The 15,957-nt window shown below is 36.7% G+C and overlaps 1 protein-coding gene across 9 annotated transcripts in view; it reads left to right on the top strand.

Moving 5' to 3' along the window:
• The first annotated feature begins 585 nt into the window (after positions 1–585).
• Positions 586–15,957, top strand: part of Heatr5a (HEAT repeat containing 5A) — a 121,066-nt gene continuing 105,694 nt past the window's right edge. For 8 of the 9 annotated variants that reach the window (XM_046465313.2, XM_046465311.2, XM_046465315.2 and 5 more), the window contains exon 1: positions 586–708. The gene's annotated coding sequence lies outside the window, so the exon portion shown is untranslated. The other variant, XM_046465310.2, reaches the window with a different exon arrangement.

Genomic DNA, 15,957 nt, shown 5'->3' with positions numbered 1-15,957 from the left:
TGACTCGGGGGGAAAAATATTCTTTGTACTATATTTGCAACGTTTTGTAAGCTTGCGATTGTTTCAAAATAAAAACTGAAAAATTACATTCAAAACAGATTGGGAAAACGCCCATAACAGGCTGTTAGTCCCAGTTCAACCATCAACTCAGTGTGTGACCTTGACAGAGTCACTTTACTTATGTCCCCAGAGTCAAGGGGTCAAGTTGAGCGGCCCCCTTGGACGTGCAGCTTTCCACCATCTACGCTCTGCCCTGTCTGAATCACTCCCGGCTCCAGCTGTCTTTGCCTTCAGATGCCCCAACGCTGAGCCCACGGATTCTGGCTGGCGATAAAAACGGACAAAAATAGTTATGGCCGGAATCTCCGGACTGCAAAGCCACAGTCCTGGACTCAACTTGGTCCTCAAGTGTCTTCCATCGCTCTTTCGGCGGTGAAACGGTCACGCCTGCCAGAGTGGGCGCTCGATGGCTCGGCGGCCGGCTGGCCGCGCCTCGGACCTGCGGCTCGGCGCAGGGCGCGCTCCCAATCGCTAGCTGCCGCCGCGCTGGCCGCGGCCAGCTTTCCGGCCCCGCCCCGCGCGCGCCCCGCCCGGCCCACTGCCTCGCAGTCGCCACCGCCGGCAAGTCCCGGTGCTGCCCGGCTTCGCTGAGGAACCGGTAACGTGGCGGGACGTGGGCAGGTGCTGAATCGAGAAGACCACCCCAAGGCAAGCAGTCGGGGATCCCGGGAGGCAGCTCCGGGCGCGAGGGGGCGGTGTCGGGCTGCTTGGCTGCGCTGAGGGACAGCGCACCGGGCCCGCACCTTGAGTTGAGCGGCTCTGGGATCACCGGGGTGGTCGCGACAGTGATGTGGTCGCAGAAGAAACGAGGACCTCGGGTGCCGGATCCGGTGAGGTGATTAGGTGTTTTGGCCCACGGGGCCGGAGACCGCCCAGGAAGAACTGACTAGGGCGTGAGGCCGGCCGGTGGCCGGTGCCTACCGTCCTTCCCCCAGACTCCGGGAAACTGGCTTTCCCCTAGCACAACAGGTAGGCGTGGACTCCGTCCGCCCGAGGGAGCCGGGGACTCGGGCCGGGTGTGCGGGGAAGGTCAGGAGGTTCAAGCCCGCCTAGCCCGCGCGCCGCTCCCCGGACCCGCCCTGCGGCGCCCGCCGCACCCGGGGTCAACCCAGACCGGAGCCCCGACCTGGGCTTCGGCTGAGGTTCTTCGGAAGCCCGTGCATTTTCTCCGGGAGCCCGTGCATTTTCTCCGGGCCATCCTCGAGACGAGTGTCCTGAAGAAACAGTGGGATACTGCCTTCTGTGTGGAGGACTAGTTTCAGTCCTTTTCGGGAAACAAGGTTTGCTGGGGTGGCATTTGCTTAGTATAAGAAAACATTTCTTTTTAACTCATCTGACGGCCAACACGACTTCATTTCAAATGATCATAAATCTTTAGAAACTTTATAGAGCTTTTTTATGGTACTTATTAATCACAATAATGTATACCTCGGGCAAATTAAGATAATTCGAACTGTAAAGTCAGATGAAAGATGACTTGAACTTCTTCATTAAAGGTTTTAATTATATATTGTTTTCTGTGCATTTATTCTACAAATACGTAGCACTTTTTATGTGCGAACTCGGCACCCTTAAGGACTTACATTCTGGAGGAGACCTTAAAAGTTTAAGGATGATTAGACAAATACAGACAAGAATTTTCAAAGAAAATACTGTCCGGGACATTATTGAAGGTTAGGGAAAGCAAAAGTGGTATTAGACCTGGGCATTAAATGGATGGGTTGAGGAGAATTGTCTCAATTCATTTTCCAAACATTTTAGAATTTCTCACTTTGACTTTGAAACGATAGTTTTAGGTAAGCATTGAAATTGAGATTTGTGTTCATTTACCATCAACTTTTTTAATAAAGTAGGTAAGCAGACAGGGTTTATAACATTAGTATAGTGACAGTTGGAAAATACACTAAGTTGAATGCCTCATAAAATGCAGTCATTTGCATAGAATAGAAAAAGACCCTCGACTTAAAGACAGGAGACCTGAATTCTAGCTTAAGCCTCTCTCCTAGTATTTCTGGGTCTTAAATTAGGTCACTTTGCCTTTCCTTTTTCTTTGATTATCTAAGTGTCTGACTTTAGTGACAGAAAATACATTACTCCAAAGTGCCTTTTAAGTTTTTAAGTTATTAGCTAAAAATAACTATAATAAATTAATAAACATGTTCTTTTTTTTAGAGAGAGAGAGAATTTTTTAATATTTATTTTTCAGTTTTCGGTGGACACAACATCTTTATTTTATTTTTTATGTGATGCTGAGGATCGAACCCAGTGCTCCACGCATGCCAGGCAAGCGCGTTACCGCTTGAGCCACATCCCCAGCCCAATAATAAACATGTTCTTTATGGGGAAAATTGAAATACTTCTTTACTACTTGTCTCTACTCCATATATTTTCCTTCCTTTCTTTTTTTTTAAAGACAACTTTTTTAAAAAAAATATTTAGTGGACCTTTATTTTATTTATTTGTATGCTGAGAATCGAACCCAATGCCTCACACATGCTAGGCAAGTGCTCTACCACTGAGCTAAAACCCTAGCCATCCTTCCTTTCTTCCATCTAGTTTTATTTCAAACAAGAGATTGAAGCAGTTTATAACAGACTCTCTTAATTATGAGCCTCTCTTAATTATGAATAAATTAACGGGTTAAGTTCTGAAATTCTTTTATCCTAAATTCTGGTTAAACAATTGAATAGCATCTTAAAAAAAAAAAAGCTAATTGAGTCATATGTGGTTTGTTAATTACCCCATAGTGTAATTGAAGGGTTTGAATGATCCTTAATGAGACTATAATTCTCTTATTTAAAAAAAACAAAAACAAAAAAAGCACTTCTGCTTTTTAAGGAGATGTGAAAAAACTGTTATTATGCCTCATTTAAGAAATGAAATTAACTGGGGAATTAGTGAAGACTTGCTTATATTTTTTAGTTGGATTCATTGTCTAGATTTTGTATTAAATTCTTGGATCTGAACAGGAGATGACCATCTATATCATATAGGTCAAATCTATCCTAATGGCAGATATTTTAAATAAAGTTTTACTGGAACACAACCATGCTTATTTGGTTATGTATTTCTTATATGTTGTTTAAGAGTAGTTGTGTTAAAGCTGTATTGCCCACAAATCCTATAGTATTTATTGTTTGGTCCTTTACGGGAAAAATTTGTGGTTCCCAGGACTAGAACTCTGAATGCTTAATCTTTTGTGGGAGGAAATAGATTAAATTCTATTTTAATTCTATCAGATAAATACCTTTTCATCCTAAGGGTATGATGATAGAATAGGGGCATAATTTTTCTGCTACCTTTACCTAATATGGAATTTTTTAATTTCAGCAACTCTGGCCACTTGGAAAGGTAGAGAGAGGGATTTCTGTTTCTCTAACAATTTTCTGATTTTTAGTTTTAATTTAAGTCTGATCAGGAAAAAGTTTTATTTAGTAAACTCTCTTACTATATTATAAGCAACAATAAGTTAAACTTTACACAAAATTTTTTTTTAAGAGAGAGAGAGAGAGAATCTTTTTTGTAGATGGCCAAAACACAATGCCTTTATTTTTATGTGGTGCTGAGGATCGAACCCAGGTCCCACCAGTGCTAGGCGAGTGCTCTATCGCTGAGCCACAATCCCAGCCCAACACACAAAATATATTTAACATGAATTTAGCGTTAGCAATGTGTTATATGGTCAGATAGAGTATTATTGGAAGTATAAAAGTAAACATGAAATTAAACATGTATCTACAGTAAGAACCAAGTAGGAGATGAGAATTATCTGAACAGATATCCAACAGATTAAAAGTGGACTGTGTAACCATAATCATACTTGAACTTTTTTTATTATTAATAACAATCTAAAAGATATTTCTTTCTAGAAAAGACGGAGTTCTTTCTACTCCCGGTGGGTTTGCTCCTTCAATTTAATAGCAATATTAAAATGCTATGTTAGTTACCTGCCTAAGAAATTAGAGCTGCTATGTGATTAAAAAAAAAGAAAAAGAAGGAAAATTTGGAAGAGGTAATAATTGTAAATATTTAAAGCTGTACATACATTTTACTAATCTTAAAATAATAAGATTATTAAGATGGCACCAATTACTAAATAAAATGTCTTATTTTTTTTTGGTAATTTACTTACCTTGGTTGCCTAAGTAATGTTTCTCTGTTTAAATATGCATCAGCATTTACATCCTTTTCTGTTTCATTCATAAGTTTCTATATGTTGAATATATGCATATTTTTGTGCCTGTACACAAAATATCTTACTCAATACAAGTGATTCATTTTTATATAAGCAAAATGAACATAAAACTGAAATTATCCACTTCTAAAATTTCATTAAAAAATACTTTGGGAGGAAATGGAGGGGGGCAAATATATAGGTAGAAAATCTCTTGAGTCTTAATTCCAGAGTCCAAAAGGCTTTGCAAAGTTTTTCTTAACTTATTTGGCAGCAAAACTTAGCCTGAATTGTTGGAACTACTATTTATAGTCATTACTTATCCTATCTTATGTGAATTATGCTTATTTTTTTGCTACAGAAATATCAATTAGTTTGATGACAGAGTACTTCCCAGTCCAACATGGGAATAGGATGAAATAAATGTTATGTTCATTGTATTACATGGGTGGGCCAGAAAGTGGCAGCCAGAAGGCAAAAAGTAATATGGAATTATTCCAGGCAGCTACACTTGCAAAGCTAAGAGCCAAGCTGGACATCTGGTAGGAAATGAGAAGCATTGTCTGGCAAGGAAAGCCTTCAGGTAGGGGCTCCAAGAGCTCAAAAATGTAGCTAAGTTCTAGGGTAGGTATTCTGTAAATTAGGTTGTGAATTAGAGAGGCAAACCATGAGGATGAGCCTAGATGTCAGACATAGTGTGAATTTGTAAATATTAACCAGTTTAAAAGCCATGAACAATATGTCAAAATACATTCTGCTGCCATGTGTGACTAAAAAAAATAAAATAAAAATTTAATTAAAAAAATAAGAATTAAAAAAAAAAATAAAAGCCATGAACAGAGGAGGGGGAAAAAGGAGGATTCTTAACCAAACCAGTGGCTAAACAATGAAGTTCTAGGTGTCAGACTGCAAACAGCAAATAGAAGGATAGCATTATTTTGAAAATTGAGCAGAAATTCCTGTGCTGTTTTATAAATCCTACTGTGCTTAGGAAATAATGGCATCTTATATATTTACTCCTGTACTGAGAGCCCCATATTTTTCTGCTTTTAAAAATATCTATATTAAATAGCACTTTATTCTGTCACTCTATCACTGCTAGGTGTCTGCTGTGAGTTCTTCCTACTCCTGGTGGGTTTGCTTCTTCACTTTTTCTTTTCTTTTTTTTTTTTTAGTACCGGGGATTGAACTCAGGGGCACTCAACCACTGAGTCACATCCCCAGTCCTATTTTGTATTTTATTTAGAGACAGGGTCTCAATGAGTTGCTTAGAGCCTCGCTTTTGTTGAGGCTGACTTTGAACTCGCAATCCTCCTGTCTCAGCCTCTGGAGCAGCTGGGCTTACAGGTGTGCACCACCATGCCCAGTGCTCCTTCACTTTTAATGTGGTGCTCTATTCCACTCTAGTTAGAATCCAGATAACTGGACTATCCATCATGTCAAAACTATGAACAGGGGCTGGGGTTGTGGCTCAGCGGTAGAGTGCTCACCTAGCATGTATGAGGCCGTGCGTTCGGGATCCTCAGCACCACTTAAAAATAAATAAATAAATAGAGTAAAGGTATTGTGTCCAACTACAATTGAAAAATAAATATTTTTTTTAAAAAATATGAACAAATGGGCTTTGAGGGATTTATGTCAGTAAAATCCATCAGTTCTGAAACAACAAATTGCCATATAGACTTTTTTTTGTTGTTTACTTTTTGTTCCCTGGTACACTATTTTCAACTAGGTACCAAGTAGTGAGATTCCCAGATAGTGACTTTTAGATGAATATAGTAGGAGATACAGAAGAGTAAGGTTTCTCTAATCTTAAAATCTGCCTCTGGCATTCCTTGATGTTCAGAATGAAATGTCCCTTCCCTAGAAGAGATGGGAGAATTTGGTGGGTAGATTGGAGCGTAATAAAAGTTGTCAAGAACAGCCAAAGACTAAACTAAACTAAACTAAAACTTTTAGTACTTATTGATTTACCTGTGTAAATGGGAAGGCTCTCTAGAAGCTGATTGTCTCTAGAAGACCTAACACTTTAACAAAAAGCCTCAAAGTACTGGAGACAGGAGAATAAATTGATGAAAAACAACAACAAGGTTATAAGGATTAGATGCTTCAGCAACTATGATAGTAACTCAGTATAGTAGTGATTAGAGACTATGCGAAGTAGTTAAAGGAACATGGACACTGAACTAGACATGGGTTTTATTTAAATAGCATTTAACCTTGGACATCTTTTTTTTTTTAGTGTTAGGGATCAAACCTGAGATCTCAAGCTCTGTACCATTGAGCTCCATACACAGCCCATGGTCAGATTTCAAACTCATCATTTTTTAAAAAAATATTTATTTTTTAGTTTTTAGGTGGACACAGTATCTTTATTTTACATTTATGTGGTGCTGAGAATCGAACCCAGTGCTTTGCGCATGCTAGGCGAGCACTCTACCACTTGAGCCACATCCCCAGCCCCCCTAAACTCATTTCTTTATCTTTAAAATGAGAATAATCATATATAAACTTCAGTGTTATAAGGATTAATAGTATAGTAAATGAAAGGGTTTTGGTAAGTAAATGCTTTAAAAATATTAGTTTTTTTCACTTGTCACTGTTTTATCAGAGTTTGTTTCTACTACTTCGTCTTCCCTCCACCTAGAACACTTTCCTTTTGCACTTCATGGGTTTTTCTCTTTTGTAATCTGGAAAGACAATTGCCAGAACCCTAACATGCAGTACTTTGGGGGGGGGGGAAGAGGAAGGCAAAATAAATTCCATCCCCACTTCTGGCTCTTTCTCACCCCAAACTATAAATTCTTTGTTCCTATAATTCCTATTTCTTCTCTAATCCATCCTAACTTCACTACACTATAGGATGTGCTCTCTGTCAGTTCTTGGAGCTTTTGTATTTGCTGTTCATGTTGCCTTATATTATGCATTAGTGAGAAACAACATTCTTCTCATTTCTATCACATAGGAAAAAAATACTTAGACTCTTCGTACAGTGGATGTGTGATATGTTTGTGTGTGTGTGTGTGTGTGTGTGTGTGTAAGGTATTAGTGTTAGACTTGGTACACGTAATAAGTTAGACTTTTGTGGGCTGGGAATATAGCTCAGTTGATAGAGTGTTTGCCTTACATGCACAAGGCCTCGGATTCAGTCCCCAGCACCAAAAAAAAAAAAAAGCTTTTGTGTGATATAACTAAGGAACCATAGATTCACTTGATTGTATGTGAATTTGCATTCAGAAATCTAAAAATCAAATTTTAAAATTTATGGTATAATAAACTTTTTTTAGTTTGGAAAGAGTGTGAATGTGAAACTTACTTAAAAATATGTAGCACAAATATTACAAAAACTAATAAATATACTAAGTTAATTAAAACTGTCTTTCTTTATTCATATCCCAGGAATAGCTAAGAAAATAATGTTTATATTTAGGATTATGAATGTTATATAATTTGTCTGAAAATATTAATCAGAAGTGGCCTCTTAAGTAGAAGTATGACCTTGACTTGTTACTTATTCTTCTACTTCTAAAGAAAAATCCTATTATAGTATAAACAAAAACAAATTTTAAAATTAGATTAATTGATTAGTATTTTAAAGATTGTGTTCTATAGAATCAGTTCCATTGTGATATTCCCTTTAGGACTGAGAAGAAAAATGTAGGGGTTGGAGGACAGGTCTGAAGTTAAAATATATGGAGATACATCACATGCTATATGTGTGGGTGTATGAAGAAAACCTGGTTAAAAAAACCTGCCGACTTCAGCGATTTTTCCAAAACTATTTCGACTTGGACCCCACATCCGCCCCTACCCGTTAGAATACTTGTTCTCATTCTTTGGCACTGTTGTACTTCAAAGTATACTTTGGTAAAGACTGCTTTAATCTGTATGTCTCTATTAGCATGTAAAAACTCAGCACTTGTAGTTTTCATAATGATACTTTTTATCAGAGCCTAATATTCTTTAAGTACATCAAACTTTAACCATTTTTCTAGTGTTGGATTTATAAGATGTTTCCAGTTTTCACTTCTACAATGATATAATTAACACTTTATTTTTTTGTTATTTCCCTTTTTCTTTAGTTAACTTTCAAAAGCTGGATGTTTTTGTCAAATGGTTTTGATATTTTTATTCCTCCTGATACATTATGTTGTTTTACAAAAGAGTTGAACCATTTGTATTAGTGCAAAACTATCAGTTTTTCTAAAATCTCGATATTAACTCTAAAAGTTTTTGCATTTATATTTAGATTTAATGTACATGTCATGTTGAATCCTCCAGCTAAACAAATTATTTCTCACTGAGCTTAAATCAGTATTATAGAGTTAACACTTTAAAGTATCTATTAATGATAGCCAATTTATATTTACGGTTGTTACAGAGTAATAAGAAAGACTAAGATCATACAAAATAATGTTGTAAGTTTGAATTGCATTGTCAGAGATTTTCCTGAAGTAAGTGATTGATTGATTGATTTTGAGATGGGGTCTTCTAAGTTGCCCAGGCTGGTTGGTTTTCCTGCTGTAGCCTCTGGAGTCACTGGGATTATAGACGTGTGCCATTGTGCCTGACAGAAGTGACTTTTTTTTTTTTTTTTAGCCAAATTTTAAAATAGTTTATTGTGGAAAGATAGTTCCAATTCAAAGATGGAATAAATACAGACAAGATTTTTTAAATTATCAAACTGTAACTTAAGAACTCCAAAATTAGAAAAAAACTTACTTCAATTTCCATTTTAACCCAAAAGTCAGAAAATATTGTGGTAAAGGTATCAGCAAGTCAACTTGAGTATTGTGCCTGGAGATCATGTAAAGTATGGTACTAAAAGCACCTCATTTTCTCTTTTGGGAGCGGGCAAGTCTTCCTTAGGTAACATCTCAAGGATGACCTAATGGTCTGTGTAACTTGTGAGCTCCTGTTTTGTAACCTATCATTTTGCTAAGCCTAAATCACAAATAGAAATCTGAGGTCAGGGTAGATCTCTCCTGCTTCTTTCTAGGTTAAATCTAATTACTGTATTTTGGGAGAAAGTTTGGATTTTAGCATTTATGTATGTTTCCTTAAGTGTGGGAGTTCTTGAGAGTTGTTTTTGTTTGTTTTACTTTATTCTTTTTGAACAAAACTAGAGAAACTAGACTGAAAAGGATAAGGCATACTTTTTTCCCCAATAAGTTTCAACATTGTTTCTATCTCAACCAAAACAGATCTGTTAACCCTAGATAGAGAAAATTATGTAGCTCTTTCTATCAGGACTGTCAGGATTAGTAGCCTGTATCTTTATTAGAGATTGTTGAAGGTGCTTGCCATTACCTTGTGTACATAAATTTGATGTTAACTCATTTTCAGATGGAAAACTAATCCTTATTGATTATACCAGTTACTTTAGACAACCCTGTTCCTGGAAAATTTGCCCTCTGTTGCTTCCTTTTTCTATCATGTGTATTTATACATATGTTACTCTTGGCTAGTAAAGACACTGGGCAGGACTGGGTTGTAGCTCAGTGGTAGAGCACTTGCCTAGCATGTGTGAGGCACTGGGTTCAATTTTTGGCACTGCGTATAAATAAATAAAATAAACTTCCATCGACGACTAAAAAATATTTTTAAAAAAACACATTGGGCATGCTATGCAAAGTATAGACATTAGCCTGTCATATACTATGCCTCATCTTTGAAGACTGAGCATGTGTTGAATCATATAAATCCCAATAATTTGCCTCTTTTTTTGTTGTTGTTGTTGTCCTACACAAATGGAAATTTTGTGTAATTCAGGTTACAAGCTACTTAGGGTTTTGTTTTGTTCTGTTTTCTTTGAGACAGGGTCTTGTTGTATTACCCAGGTTGATCTTCAACTCTTGGGCTTAAGCAGTTCTGCCTCAGCCTCTTGATTAGCTGGAACTACTACACCAGGGTGCTGCACCCAGTTTAGCTTAGTGGTTCTTATTTTTGTGTATATGTGTATGTGAGGTGCTGGGAATTGAACCCAGCTCTTCCTCCTTGCTAGGCAAGTTCTCTACCACTGAGCTATATCTCCAATTGCTCAGGCTGGTCTTGAACTTGGTGACCCTCCTGCCTCTGCATGTTGAGTAGCTTGGATTACAGGTGTGTGCCACTGCCCTGTCACTTAATGGTCCTTAAACTTTTCCATTAAACTAGTATTCTTTTTTTTTTTTAAGTTGTTGATAGACCTTTGTTTATTTATATATGTGGTGCTGAGAATCTAACCTGGTGCCTCACATATGCCAGGCAAGTGCGCTACTGCTGAGCCCCAACCCCAGCCCATAAACTAGTATTCTTACCCACAGAGGGGAATGATTTTGTTTAAGGGAATCTAGGAAGGCATTATCATGTTCAGAATTTCTTTGAAGTCACATGTGTTCTCTTGAAATGTTTTATTAGTTTTGCCTTCTATTACATAGTGTGAATTTATCTTAATATAAATAATGTTTTAAATTATTGTTGGGGCTGGGGAGGTAGCTCAGTGGTAGAGAACTTGCCTAGTGTGTACAAGGTCCTAGGTTCAATACCTAGTACGGGGGTGGGTATGGGATAAATAAATTATTGTTGGGAGACTCTTTAAAGTAAAATTTGATCCTCCAGTAATATGTCTCATATTTATTCCGTTGGCATACTATTAGGTGTATCCATCTGAGAAACATGATTTGGACAGTTCCTTAGTACCTTAGGTCTAGTTCACCATGCTTTTGTCAACAGGTGTTGAACCACAACACAAAGAAAAGACCACTGACTCCAATATTAAATCAAATTAAAGCAAGCTTGTATTGTGTACACAAAAGCTGGCCAGCGACTGTATCTCCCAAAGCCGTGCTAGAGATCAGCCCCCCAGCTCTCCAAATAAAAGGTTTCGTAGTACAAAAAGTTACGAAGGTGGGTGTCATGGGAACTTACAGCTAACAGGATTCTGGCAAGCATAATACAAAGGTAGATAACAGGTTAATAATCTACATGGCTTAACATTTCAAGGTAGGAAGTAAATTGAAATTCCAACATCAGAATTTTTGAGGTGCCATTGACATTTTAGGGAGGGTTGTCATCTGGTCAAGAGAGCCAGGCATGGTTCAGTTCAGAGCACGGACAGGAATTTCGAACAAGTTTAAACATCAAGTTGTCAGGCCAAATAGAAATCTTTGTATTTTATAGTAAAACAGAAATAAATTTTTCATAACTTTGTGACGAGATGACTCGCAGTCTTAAGATGGAATTAGGTTAGGTTCATCACAGGGAACAACTCCAGGATGAAAATTATGACTGAGTAACTATGGGTATCTCTCATATACAAAATACAAGCAGTTTTACTAAAGAAGTATGCCCCAGAGAGATATGTAGTTAAAAAAAAAAAAATCTCATGGATTTTACCACTTAATTATTGGGTGTATGATAGGCACATATAAAGGTTAGCTATAAAGTAACAGAATTAATATTTTTGTATACCTTTTTTGTTTTTTGGTATGGGAATTGAACTCAGCGACACTCAACCACTGAGCCACATCCCCAGCCTTGTTTTGTATTTTATTTAGAGACAGGGTCTCACTGAGTTGCTTAGCACCTCGCTTTTTTTTGCTAGGGCAGCTTTGAACTATCAATCTTCCTGCCTCTGCCTCCCGAACCACTGGGATTACAGACATGCACCACTGTGCCTGTCAATATTCTTGTGAACCTTTTAAAAATATAGTATAAATGGTCATGAACATGTACATTCTAACATTTCTCCTTGGAACAGCTTACATAGGTCTGTTAAGTAAGAAGTTAATCTTGTGCTGGCAGCATTTTGATTAATACTTCATACTATGTTGCATTCATGGGGATTCATAATGCACATTAACCTTGTTAAATATCCTGAGAAATCTTGTAGGTAAAAATCTCTAACTTTATTTTAATTCGAGAATCCCAAATGTATTAAAATAAGGAACCTAGTTACAGGGAGTAGTACAATAAGCTGATGTTTCATAATATTCCCATATTATCTACAAATTCTAAGCTTTTTAAAATTGGCTGGCTTCTAGACATTTGAAGGGTTCAATGAGATCAAAAGGTAGCAGAATAGTATATAGTGGTTAAAGCATATACAGATCTATAGTCAAATTGCTTAAATGTACAACCAAATTTTGTGTGACCCTAGGAAAGGTACTTGGCTTTCTCTGCATCAATATTCTCATCCTTAAAAGGCTAATAAAAATAGCTACCTCATGGACTATTTTTAGATTTTTCAAGAAAATAAATGTAAAGCACTTAAAGTAGTACCTAGACATAGTAGTTGGTCAATAAATATTAGCTGCTGTTTAAAATAGCTGGCATTACAGTTGGAGTGGTAGTTTTATGAAATCTTTTTTCAAGTGGCAACTATCTTTGAAAAAATATATATGTGTATTTTTCATAAAAATACTTGCTTTCAGTAACCTAAATAATCTCAATAGAAATTTTAAAAAATAAGAAAAATAAACATTCCTTAGGTGTTTGTATTGTTGTGATTTTATTAAAACTTATAGCAAGTAACACTTCCTGCATCTGAATCCACCTTCCTAAAGTGAGACTTGAGAGAAGGAGCTTCTGTTATTTGCAGAATGCATTTTCTTATCACATTGATACCACATGTGTGGAGATCTCAGGTACATTTTAGACTTGGGGTTTAGAAATGAGATCACCAATATGGATTGACTGCTTCTTTTAGGAGTAATTTATTTGAGTACTCTATGGAGGGCATTAATGATAACTTTGTACCCTGCTTGTGATCATAGTCTTTTTAGTGAATTATTTATTATCACATTGTGTTAGCTATTTTGCCTCTTGATAGATCATTTTACACCACAATATTGCTGCTGCCTGAGGGAAAAAAATGTCTCTTCAGCAGTCCAGTGACCTCTAAAAAGGGTAATTTGATTCTTAAGATAGTATTTTCATTTGACCTGGTAGTTGTGAGAAATTTTCTTGGTGATACTGGGTTAATATTTTCCTCAAACAATCATAGTTATTGAATGCAAACTTGTTTTTCACCTTCTGTATACTTAGTAGATTTCTTCTAGAAATTATTTCTCTAGCTTTTTTTAACTTTGTCCTTAATTGTGAATATTTTGACTTCTTGATTTTGATAATTTAAGGAAGAAAGGGAGGGCTTTTTAAAACAAAATCTGGAATTCATGTTGTCTTTGTAAAAATAGGTTTCTTGGCAGGATTGTTTTATGTTTGTACCCTAAAGGTGACATTTCTGGGGGCTAGGGTTGTAGCTCAGTGGTAGAGCACTTGCCTTGCATTCATAAGGCACTGGGTTCAATCCTCAGCACCACATACAAAATTAAATTATAAAAATAAAGATAATTTTAAAAAATAAATAAAGATGACATTTCTGAAAATAACCTAAGTTGGGGTTTTCTGTTTGTTTGTTTTTAAGAACTGTCAATGCCAGGTTGTGGGTGGTACTAAGTAGGCAGTAAGGACTCATTGAGAAGAGACCACCCAGGTTGCTAAAGCACAGGTATGAGAAGACTGTGATAGTGAGGTGGAAGTGATTCTTTGGTCCCTGGGATAGTATCCTAGAATCTAGTATTGACCCAAGACTGAGGATACAAGGAAGACATAGGATAGGAGTTGAAAACCTCAAGTCCATAGAAGTTAAATAAAATATAAATAAAATCCCATAGAAGTTGGCAAATAATAATAATTGAATATGGCAGGCTAGGTAGGAACTGACCTGATGGAGAGATCCTGCTCCTCAGATTTAGGTTTGTATGGGAATATGAATTCAATTTTTATGTGTATTCTTCTTGTATTTAAATATTAACAACTTTTCCCCCCAGTGTATTGCAGGACAGATTTGGCCAGCAAAGAACCAGTTTGTGACAACTGTCTTTTAATGAAGCTCTTTTCAGTTTTAGAGTCATTTTATGATGATCTGATATTCTAAGTAATTTTATATCAGTAAACTTTGTGAGAGAAACAATGAAAGAAAGAAAAGCCTTCCCCCAGGTCTCTTATCTGATTTTCTAATATATCTTTACATAAGTGGCTTTTCTATAAACAATTGAAATTTGTTTGGAATATAAGGTATATATTTGAAGTATTTTAGTTTACTTGTAGCAATTTATCTATATTTCTATGAAATGACTGGTTTATTTTTGTATGTTTAGTTTTTTGTGGTGCCAGGGCCTTACACATGCTAGGCAAACAGAAATTACCACTTTCTGTTTAGGTAGGAGTTTTACTTAAATTTATTTTTGCTATATTAGTGAATAGAATACTCATCTTTTATGTGTGTCTAATAGTGCCTTTTCTGTTCCTCCATGTTCCTGATGATAGCTGCTGCGACTGTTAAATAGTAGTTATACTTTTCCCCCCTAAGAGACAGTGTCTCATTATGTTGTCCAGGCTGGCCCCAAATTCCTGGGCTTAAGCCATCCTCCTGCCTCAGACTCCTGACTACAGGTTTCTATCATCATGCCTAAGTACTTCTTTTTTATTTTGAAGCCAGCTGGTGCTTTATTTCTTTTCTTACTTAAATAATTTTTCTACTTTTTATTGTGATCTTTTTATAAATGAAAGAAAAATTAAAGGTAGTAAAATAATCACTCATATACCTACTACTTACATTTGCCTGTTAGTATTTTGCCATATTTTATACATTTATATGTTATGTGTGTTCTAGAAAGGCTTTAAAATATACCCAGGAGATGCTGATGAACAAAAGAAACAAAACTTCCATCTTCTGCTGATTATTTGCTACAGTAATGTTAAGGCCACAGTGGATCTGGGTCAGAATAGATATGATCTATGTTGCTACAATTCCTGGACAACGTCTTCCTAGTGCCGTTAGAAAAAAAGTGTTTGCTTTCCCAACAAGGTTCAGAGATAAGAGGATCATCTGCAAGTTGAGATGGTACTCTTTCCTAAAACTAAAAACTACAAGTGGTGTCTTTATGAGATGGGAAACAGATAGTGATGAGCATAAGTTCCTCTTTTCCTACTTTGAACCTCTGAGTAAAACAGTAGGGCAAAGACTTCTGAAAATGGCAAGCATTACTATAGAATTTTAGTAGGAGATCTGGAAATTTGGTCATTTGTACCTGTGACCCATTTTAGTAAAAGGGTATTTTATTTCATCACAAAGGAAACTAAAAATGTAGCACTGAGTGATCTGACCTTAAAAGTTCCAGAGTTTAAGTGGAATATCTCTTCTGTTTAGCAAGGTTTTAGAAATGAATGCATATGAATGCTATTTGTTTGGTCTGCTCTTTTTTTTTTTTTTTTTTTTTTTAAGAGTAATAAAGCTGGACATAGTGGCCCACACTTATAATCTCATCTACTTGGAAGGATGAGGCAGGAGGCAGGAGGATCACAGGTTCAAGACTGGCCTCAGCAATGTAGTAAGACCCTGTCTCGAAAATAAAAAGGGGGGCTGGGTGGTAGCTCAGTGATAGAGCACTTGCCTAGCATGTGTGAGCTACTGGGTTTAATTCTCAGCACCGCATTTAAATAAATAAAGGCCCATTGACAACTAAAATAATATTTTTTAAAAAATTAAAAGGGCTGGGGCTGTTGTTCAGAGGTACAACAGTCCTGATTTCAAACCCCAGTACCAAAAAATAAAAAAGAGTACTGAATACAAAGATGAATTGGTTGATGTTACTAGAACTTATTGTTGGGATTTTCCCATATTTACCCTAGTGCAGTTATTAAAGATGGATGCATTTAATTATGCTTTTACTTTTCTG

Source organism: Marmota monax, unplaced genomic scaffold (assembly GCF_021218885.2).
Source record: "Marmota monax isolate L192 unplaced genomic scaffold, Marmota_monax_Labrador192_F-V1.1 WCK01_AAM20220418_F8-fsc00079, whole genome shotgun sequence".
NCBI classification, from domain to species: Eukaryota; Metazoa; Chordata; class Mammalia; order Rodentia; family Sciuridae; genus Marmota; species Marmota monax.
This window is presented reverse-complemented; position numbering and strand designations above follow the sequence as displayed.